Source organism: Acanthisitta chloris, unplaced genomic scaffold (assembly GCF_000695815.1).
Source record: "Acanthisitta chloris isolate BGI_N310 unplaced genomic scaffold, ASM69581v1 scaffold1887, whole genome shotgun sequence".
NCBI lineage: Eukaryota > Metazoa > Chordata > Aves > Passeriformes > Acanthisittidae > Acanthisitta > Acanthisitta chloris.
The window spans coordinates 29,978-40,767 of NW_008682971.1; positions in this window are offsets into that span (position 1 = coordinate 29,978).

Sequence of the window (10,790 nt, forward strand, 5' to 3'; positions counted from 1 at the left end):
ATATTTGTTTCTGGTTCCTATCAGGGGGGATTTCAGAAGAATCAATCCTTTTTATTCACTCTAAGTGAAAATAAAACCATATACTGTCTACCTTGCAATGTTAAAAAAGAAATAATTCTAGATTATATTCTATGGATTTACATACATTTTTAAATAACTGAAAAAAATGCAGCTAACACTTTAAAAAGCCCACACTCCTTGGGGTTTACCCAACAGGAATATCAGAGATACCCGACTGCTTCTCCAGGATATTAGACCACCAGTGACTTCAGCTCTTGGTAACCTCACAAATGTTATAAACTGAATTAGAAAGCAAAATGCATCATATTTGGAGAACAAGAGTGCTCTATCTCTGTATTTTTTTTTCTAAGAAACATGAAGGAAAGAAGAATGAGAATGAAGCTTTTAAAGTTTGAAAGTCTCTGAGAAAACATCTTCCTTCATACAAGTATGTGTTTTTGTCTTGCGCCAATTCAGGAGCTGCTATGGATACCCATGCTTAGAGAGAGAAATTTCAGGAACATTTAGATCTTAAAAACTCAGGAAATTTAATTTTACTCTAAAAACATTCATTTTTAAAATACATTTTTTTTAAGTTAGGCCTAAACTTTAACAGTGTGGGAGATAGCACATTTGACACACTGCATTGTAGGAACTGCCAGCTTCTACCTAGTTGTTGGCAACACTACTTTTGAGTATTTTTTTCCAGTGAAGTCAGACTCTTTCAAACTTTAAAGGTTTCTTTTTTCTTTTTTTATAACGCTCCAGCAGATCTGAACATAATCAATGTCCATAGATGAGGTCTTGATAGAAACAAAGCTTTTGAAGCTTGAAAATCAGCCATGGAGGTCTTACAGCAGCCAACGCCAGCCTGGTTCTGAGGATACACATGACCAGTATTCTAACTTAAAAGGAGCTTACATTTTCAATCAAAACATCACACTTTTCTACTGGCAAAGTATACCAACATTTGAAAAGAAGTTAATTTTTAAAACTAGGACAACCATTTGGAGGATTTCTAAAACCACGGCTGAATTCACCAGTGAAACTGCAAGAACTCTATGCACACACACTCCCATCATGTCTAGTGGCATATGTTGTAGTAGGAATCCTTCATCATGTGACATGGGATTTTCATTATAAAATAATTAGCAAGATACCATAGACACACAATCAGTATTTAGGATTGCTAAAAAACAGCTACTGCTTTCCCTATAATTTTATCAAAATGAAGCTGTACACACAACCAACTTGTCTGAATACACATGGGCTTTCATTACTGTGCCCTACACTTCTGAGTTAGTCATCCATTTACATACAAGGACATGATCTAGGGCAATTCTTGTCCTCCTAGAACAAACATCTTAGAAGGTCATAAGAATCATGGCCTAAAGGTACTTTAAAAATTTTTTTTACTAACTGTAGATAGCCATGGATGTCCAGCTGAGACTAGACTCAATGAAAACCATTCATTTATCTAGATAAATCCCAAATCCAAATAAAACAAAAAAATTCTGCCTTTGGTACGTTCCTCAAAACAGTGTTACCTAGGTGTTTCAAAATGTAGCACATCTGTATCCGGACAACACCCTTATATGACAGGGAAATATCTCTTCTTGTGCTATATGGATCTGAGTCCGACGGTCTACGTCTATACTGTACCTTATTTGCAGGCTAAGCTATATGTCTGTAAGTAGCAAAAACTTTGCTTGGATTCAGGGTGCATCCAAACATCATCTTCTCTTCTAGAAGAGAATGTCTGGCCCCTTTTAGGAAGGAGTCCAGGCTATCTTGTATCACGAAACGTGATACTAGTGCAAGGAGAGCTAGAGTACAAGGCAGCAGCTGGGCTGGGCACACAACGCCTGAGCCTGTCCACAAAGCAGTCCGTGCAGTGCCTGAGTACCAGCTGGACTGCTTCAGAGCCAGCCCAGGAGCTGTTCCAGATGGTCAACAGTCTGGATGACTTGCAAATTTGGCTTGAAATGCAGCTCTGGAGTAACTCATAATTGTACTGCCTAAGACTGTATTGCAGACTAAAGCCCAGACAACCAGGAATAGGCAAAGAGCAGAGAGATTTATAAACACAAATTTAGGTGCAAGGACATCCTTAAACCACATTTCAGCAATCCCAAAGCACTTTATTTTCTACTGCAGGAGCCACAACTCCTATACACTGGTACTGCCCCACAATCTAGTTTCAGAAGCAGTTCTGGAGATTCTTAAAACCAGCATTCCTTCATCCAGCCTTTTAGTCTTGATGTACCTAGGGGTTACCAATGGGAAAAAAGGGCCCTTACGTTGCCAAAGCCAGACAAGTAGAAAAATTTGAGTTCAGACAGTAAAAAGCATATCCGTGTTAAGAGCAAGAGTACAGAGATTCATTTGTAGCAATTAAAGCCTGAACCTGGAGCAAGCGTTAATGCAAATCCATCATTTGCACACATCAGACTAAATTTGGTGCTTTCTATGGGGATTGGTCTCCTCACAGTCACTGAGTCAGCACACTATGAACTGTTTAATAGGCATGATTCAAACTTCACTCTTACAAATATTTCTTTTTTGTGCTTCTCAAGATCTGCATAAGAAACAGATGTATTTGCAAATACTGGTAGTGGTTTATTGTGATTCATTCAGCTCTTGAAAACTATAAAGTAAAAAATGCAGCATCTTTTATAATTTGAAAATACTCAAATGAACCAAGGCAAACCAATGTGGTCAAAGGTTGGACTTGATGATCTCAGAGGTTTTTTCCAACCTAAATGATTCTGTGAAAATATTTTCATCAAACTTAACACAGGAAAACAATACTTCTCATCAAACTAACAAATCTGTCTATGTAATAAACCTGCAACTCTTTCAGATTAGTTCTCACCATTCAGGAGCTTTGAAAAGTATTTTACTTGCTCCATGTGTATTTGCCTGTATGTAGCAGATAAACACAGATGGCCATTAACCAGGCATCTGCAGCAGGTTCAGTTACACTCTGCCCTCAAATCTGTACCTACTCAGACCACATCCAGAATTGCAAATCCCTTTCAAATGTCTGTTTTGATACATGTGTGCATGTACCTAGGCACATTTGTACCTAGGAAGAATACAGATAACATAAAATGTAATACATATATTTCATGTATTTGTTTATAATTATATATACACAGAGTAGAGGTGAATAAGCGTATCAGTCTATACAATGGGCATACAAATATATAAACACAAAACCCATTTAGATTTATGTAAATATATACAGGTAAAGGAAAGTGAATAACCCCCTGACATGGAGACAACACCTGGAATGCTACGGACAGTTTTGGGACATCAGTACAAGACTTGTGGATGTTTAGCCCAAAATAACAGAAAGCAAAGGAGAATCTGTTTGTGCTTCATCCAGTGATCAATGGTTACAGAGAAGAGAGAGCCAAACTCCCATTTGAGGTATGCAGCAAAGGAAAAGAGGCAACAAGACCCAAGAAGCAGCAAGGAAATTTCTGAATAGATACTGAGTACTAGAACAGACTCCCCAGAGAGGTTATGGCATCTCTACCCTTGTGTAGTTTCAGAAATTGGCCACAGAAGTCCCTGAGCGACCTCATTTAACTTTGAAATAACTCCTGCTGCATCATTAGGGTTCTTTCTGGCTTATAGAAGGGAAGAGAGAGAGGGAAGGGTTTGTACTGGCATACATGTTCCTATATTCTAGAAGTGAGGGAAGAGAGGGAATCTCTTGTTAACCCTATCACCAGCAATACGTTTTTCATATCACTACCATAAAAGAGTCCAATGATACTACCCATTACAAAGCAAAGGTAACTCAGTAACTTTCACAGGGTCATTCATATTAGACCTTCACCAGAGAGACAGAATTCAAATGGAAAGCTAAACTCTATGTATGATTTAGGATGCCAAGCCAAGCAATTGTTTTAAATTAACTCTGGGGGGAAAAAAGGACTCCATAGTGTTTAGAGACAGTAAGGATATGCAAAATGCTTGCATGATGAGAAGAGTTGCTTCTATTTTTAGATTTATCTGGTTCTGCAAACATCTATTTAATTTCTGATCTTCTACTGTAACTTAGCTGCTATTCATATGAGCTATTTTAATTTAATAGATCATATCTAGAGAGCTTTATTTGGACTTTCATTCCACGAATCATAAAAATAAGTAAGAATCATCAAACCCAATAGGATTTTTTTCCCCAAGTACAATCTGATCAAAACCAAATTAAGACCTCAGGGCTTGAACTAACATAGCTAAGGGTATTTTTCCCCATCTTTAGATAAGGCTGAGACTTACAAAAGAAACTCATGAGGGTCTATTATAAATCAGAACACTACAAGTGAACCATGAGGCTCCAGATAAGGTCTTACTGGCATAGTGGACTGAAAAATGTCAACATTTAAAAGTACAACAAAGTTCTCCCTCAGCACTTTCTCTTGAGATGCAGATTCTGTTTTATAACAGGATTCTAAGTTTTCCCTAGAATCTTACCATCTCCACAGCTAATGATTTTTTCATGTAACTAAATCTCTCGAGTCCCACAATACATCTTTTCCCTATACAGTACCTGGGTTCTGTTACAATCAGCTCAACTGCTGGCCAGATTAGCTCATGTTTTTTATCAACTGCACGCTTGGCCAGAACTGATTTACATCTCCCTCCACTACTCCTCTTCAGAGGCTGTTCAGATCTTTTGCCATCTAGTTTAGAAAAATATTACCTATTTTGCTAAAACTGGTAAAGTTAACCGATAGCAAAGAAAACACCCCAGTGAGTTCCAGAAACTTAGGGAAAGTGGTATCTAAAATCCTGCCTTCAGGAGTTAATTTCAAATGTAAGTACTTGTTGCAGTCTGTTAAGCATTACAATTAAAACATAAGAACTTGCTGCAGCCTGTTAAGTATCACAATTAAAAGTGACTATTATAATGAGCTTCTGAAATCTGAACTATTAGCTTTTTACCAGATTTCAAATGCAATAGTGCGCTTTAGGGGGTATTTAAGTTTGCTTCTGGCTGCAAGATGCTTTGAATGGTTCAGAAGTTCCCCAGTTAATCAAATGGGGAGAACATTTTCTTCGTATTGCTCTTCTGCTACCTCTCCTGGCAGCTGAATGGAAGAGCACACAGCTGAAACACGAGGACTTGGTAATTCTACCTCAAAGCTAAAGCAGAAATAGTCATTGTAAACCTCATTTCATACAGGAGAAACTGAAAAGAAGTTAGCTTTGTGTAGGTAAGAGAGAAAAGACAGACCACAAGCCTTTAATATGATGCCAACACTTGTTCCCCTGTCCCCTCATTCAGTTTCAAAGTATCACAGCCTTACACTGCAATGCAACCGGACAGCTTTACAAAGTAGAGAAACAAGGGAGAAGAGTCTCTGCCCTTCAATCCATATCTCCTGGAGTAAGGGGATACTAAAAGCCCTTCCATTATACTTTATCTCAGTTCCCAGCTGCAATGGAGCAGGTTAAAGCGCCCGTTGTGCTCTCAGGGGAAGAGCTTTCAGCTTCTTCCCAGAGTCTTGACCCCAGCGCACAGATTTAGGGAGCTTTAAAGAACTGCAAACATGGGACTGCAGAGTCAGTGCTGTATCAACAGCAGGAAACATGGAGAGTTCCTGCTAAAGCCCCTTCTTGGCTGGAGGCCATATCACTGGCCAATCCATATGGGAATGTCCGGTTACATGACTTGCTTATGGATTGATCGGCTCAAGTACTACAGCATGTCAAAATTTCATCTTCCTTCCCTCCTCCGCCCCTTGGTTACTTGTTAGGAACAATATTTCATCAACAGGATTAATTATTGATGCAAGTAAATCATCTCATTCCTTTGGAAATCTCTGGATTAGCTATTATGAAGAACACAGGTGACCTGAGAAATTACTGACAATCTGGGGCAACTACCTGTAGAACAATTTCATTTAGGTGGCATGACTTTCAGAAATGGGTTGCAGATACTCCTGCAGCTTTATTAACTCCAATTAAATGATCTTATCAGCAGAGTAGTTTAGCCCACACACATTTCCACATTAACACAAGTTATGCAGCTGCCCATAGAGCTCAGACCAGCTTGGGCATCCTAACATATACATAGTGCCACAGAGATGATTTCAGGAGTAGTCTTGGGTTTGAGTATCATTACTAGTAGTAAGGAGCCCACTCTGTTTGACAGGTAGAACATGGCACTCAAAAGTAATGACACATTTTTTAAACTTTTTTTCATACCTTTCATTGAGAATTGCTGGGTATACATTAATCAGTACTATGTCTACTCTCTCATGTGATCTTAGCTTCTGAGAAAAAAAAGAGCAAGAGGGCTTCACAAACAGTAAGGATTTTTCTTTTGTCATTTAAAGCTTACAGATCCAAAAAATGAAGTTTAATACTGAGTGCTACAGTCTGTGTGGTGACAGGGAGGCTAGCTGCACCTTGCTAGTGACTCTGGGTGCAACCCTTGCAGTGTCATATCCCCGATCCACTGGGGAACATAGCAGTTGTCTCACGCCAGTGTCAGGACGTCAGGTCCAGTTAGGCTTAGCACTCCTGTTCTCCCTTCAGGACTCTACAGCATGCAGAATATAGAGTAACTTTCTTTAAACTAACACTTTAGTTATTTTAAAAATAAAAATATTCATAGAGGAAAATATAACTCTTCAACAGAATACCCTTTACAGGACCAAAGACCATCCCATCTCAGCACTTAACATCATAATATTAACCTAAGCAAGCCTAAGTTTTTCACTAAGGTGTCTGTCACTTACTTGGCTCCCTCATACCACTTTCTGAACAAGTGCTCCTGTTGTCTAAGCAAATATATACTTTAGAGGCTCAACACATTTTTTTCTTCTTTCCCTTCTCTGACTGATGAGTCTGTTCTTGTTCATCATTGCCTCTTAACAAGCCTTAAATATTGGTGGAGAGATGCTGTTCCTTTTTAATTTGTTATGCTTTACAGCCCCACAAGAAGGCATATCTATCCATTCATTAAATAAACATCTCAATATCTGTAAAATACAGGATAGCTATAAATTAGTACAAAATAACTCCACACCTGTATTATGATATTTAAAAATGTCCAGAATCTTGACTCAAGCCATCACAGAATACTAGTCAGTGTCCTCACTATTTTCATTTAGTAGGACTGAGATACTAACAGTGATAATACAAATAACATCAAATCATTTGCAAACAAAGGAACCTTTCTTGAAATTAGGTCTACTGTTCTCGTGGAAACAGTGAAATAATCTGTACAGCTACACATGCAATTTACCAATTAGATGCACATTATCTGTGGCACTAAAAGTCCAAATACCATTCAAGTTCCCTCCTCAATGGCAGAACATAACTTGCATTGAATGCATCATACTTGAGCTTCATTTGCGTACCCAGTCCTCAGAAATGGAAGACATGACCCCTCATGCTCATAGGCAATGCCAGTGGCTTTCAATCTCTTGTATTCATCCATCACTTGAATTTTTACGTTGCAGTGGAAATTCTACAGTTTCTTTGACATGAAGCAATTTCACATATCTAACTTTGGATATAGTATATGTGAATCTGCTTTACCTTTACAAATTCTTTAGAATTTAGAAGTTGAACCCTTGTAGGTCAAAACTCCTGATTAGAAAATTCTTTATCTACTTGTTGGCCCACATTGCCTTTCAAGTGTTACTTTATACTCTCCCTTTCTTTCTAGCTCTACTGTTTTTACTTCTGAACTGAATTTTTTAGTTCTTAATGTTTTCAATTTTTCAGCAGTTTTATTTTTTATTGTACCCAGCAAATCTAACTCAAAGAGCTAATATTATTTAGAGTCAAGAAAAAAGTACTTAAAAATGGAAGCTTTGTATAAAAATGCATCATAATGAAATCTTCCAGCTATGAAGCAGCCCCTGTAGTTTTTCCTGTTTAATTTCAGAAAACATTTCCAAAATTTTGCAAGATCTCCTATGAGGCATGAAGCATGAATCTTTAAAATTAAAGCCACTACAGCTGAATTACCAGTCTTCTAACAACTGCTGGGTGTTTCTGCTTTGAAAGAAAGAATAATCTTGTGGTTAAGGAACTGGAGGAAGAAAAAAAAGTCCTGAGTCAGTTACCAGTATCATCACCAGCTTCCTGTATGACCTTTGACAACCCAGACAGACTTTTGTTTCTGTTTATTGGAATAAATATTGAAATGAGAATATAAATATAAAATGGGAATAGCAACATTTCGGAGTGGTGTTACAGGGAGAAGGCACAGTGAGTACAAGGTGACTGTACAAGAAAAAGACATGAACTGAAAACACCTCCCACGTTTACTAAGGACTATCTAAGTCATAGAATCATCAAGATTGGGAAGAGACCTTCAAGATCATCAAGTCCAGCCACTAACCTGTCACTCTGCTGTAGCCTCTAGACCCTAAACCTTATCTTCCAGCACCAGATCCAGGCACCTCTTAAACACTTCCAGGGATGGTGACTCCACCACTTCCCCAGGCAATCTATTCCAGTTCCTGATCACCCTAACAGGGAAAACTTTTCTTCTGACATCTACTCTGAATGTCCCCTGTCTCAGCTTATGGCCATTCCCTCTAGTCCTCTGACTGCAGACATGGCAGAAGGGACCAACCCCCACCTCTCTACAACATCCTTTCAGGTAGTTGTAGAGAGTGATGAGGTCACCCCTGAGCCATCTCTTCTCAAGGCTAAATAAACCCAACTCCCTCAGCTCTTCCTCATACGACATATGTTCTAGACCTTTTATGAGCCTCATTGCCTGAAGTCCCACTAGGCCTACAATGGCGAAGGCTTCAGAAGGAATTATGTGTGACAGGATATTTGAAATAGTATCATCTAGGATAGAGCCCATGTAGACTATTCTACTTGGAGGAATAGTGGGAAAGAAGGAAAACTTACTCCTGTAAAAAGATTTTGGGGAGGAAAAAAAATTGACATGAAATACACATCCATACTTCAGTAAAAAGAGTCATCTAAGGCGTATTGGAGATGGCCTTTATGTTGGTGGCAATGAAGAACAGGGGTTGGTACAAGCCATGCAAAACATCCCAGGGTCTATGAGGGAAGCTGGGCATTGCTGAATTGTGTGAAATGACACCCTTTCTGCCCATGGAACTGGAATTAGAGAGCCAATGACAACATTGTTAAACCCGTCTATCCTGCCATCCCTCCTCCAAGGACAGTGCATTGCTATCTACACAGTGGGCTTCCTTTGGTTTGACTTCAGCTGTCTACAAGTCAGGATTCCATCTAGAGGACACAGACAACCATCTCAGGTAGACTGAATGAACCACACTTTGGAGACTCCAAGCTGAATACTTGTGTGATACAGTCCAAAGCCTTAATGATATACTTACTCATCAGTCTGTTCGTGCCTAATTATTCAAAACATAGTATCTGCAAAAGGACATCTCTGCCAAGAGTATGGACTTGTCCTGAGTTTCCCACAGGAAAGTCAGATATCCTTCTAGGTTACATCACTAGGTTTTTCATCCATTTTTTCAAAATGCAGTGGGATTGTCATTTGTCTGCAAAGTTTTGTATTTGAACCTGAAATTAATTTGTATAGATAATGCATTCAACTTTTGTTCCATGAACTATCTAATCACAAAATGGAAATACATGGATATTTCCTCTATTTCCTGGCTTTATTTTAAATATGTACATTCAGGGCTTATTACAATAAAAATAATGTTTGCATCTGTACATTGCCATTTATATACAACCAGATGCTATGCATAGTTTTACTTGCCCAAGTAGCCACATACACATCCAGGAGCTATCACTTACTCTGATTTGAAGAATGCCCAGCATGATGGGACAGTCATCCCAATCAGAGTTCCTGGTCACTAACACAGTAATAGGATGTGGGTGGCTGGAGCTGGGAGGGGTAAAGAACTGCACTGCTTACTTGCTCCATTTAAGTAAGCTCTTCTAATTCAATTTGTGCTCTCAGAAAAAAAAAAACCAAACCCTGAATTGTGTTTTGTTCCCATTACTAGAAACCACAAATATTAAGATTAAATATAGCCTAAAGAATAGTAACTTTTGATTAACGGTCAAAATGTCAAAGTCTGCCTAAATTAAGGAATCAGTTTTAAAGTATCTGCTAACACTAGGTTTAAATTATTTTCAAGACCTATAAAGAGACAACAGAAAACATAAACAGCCTGAATTGTTTAAAATGTGTGTTCCCTCTAATTAAATAAGAAACATCTGTCTTGGGATTTTGAAAGTGGATATAATCTATCCACATTGTGCCTAAATCGGTTTGCATCTAGCTTCCAATATTCTCAAATAGAATTCTTGCTTTCTGAAAAGAATTAAACAAGCATGTCACATGAGGTGCTTCATCCATCTGAAGAGTCAGAAAACCCCTTGCTGGAAATAACAGCAAAGACTAGGAATCTTGTTAGTTTTGAGATTCAGAGAGAGGTGAGACATGGGATTTGGGGCTTTGAACTCTCGCCTTCTGAACACACAAAAGGGTTTTCAAAAGGAGGAATCTGCCACAAATACCTTCATAACAGCAAAATAAAAGGAAAAAAAAAAGGAGAAAAAGAGTTATTAGATGAACTATGTGAGGATGCTGGAGATCATACTCCCGTTATTTCCCTGGGGACCATTAAACCCTTCCCTGCGGGCGCACACGCATTCAGACCGCCGGGAGCGGGATTGCCCCGGCGAAACGCGGACACTGGGAGCAAAGCGATCCCCGCACAGCGATCGGATCCTTCAGCCGAGCAGGGCTCGGGGCAGAGCAGCGCGACACGCACAGCGCTGCGGGA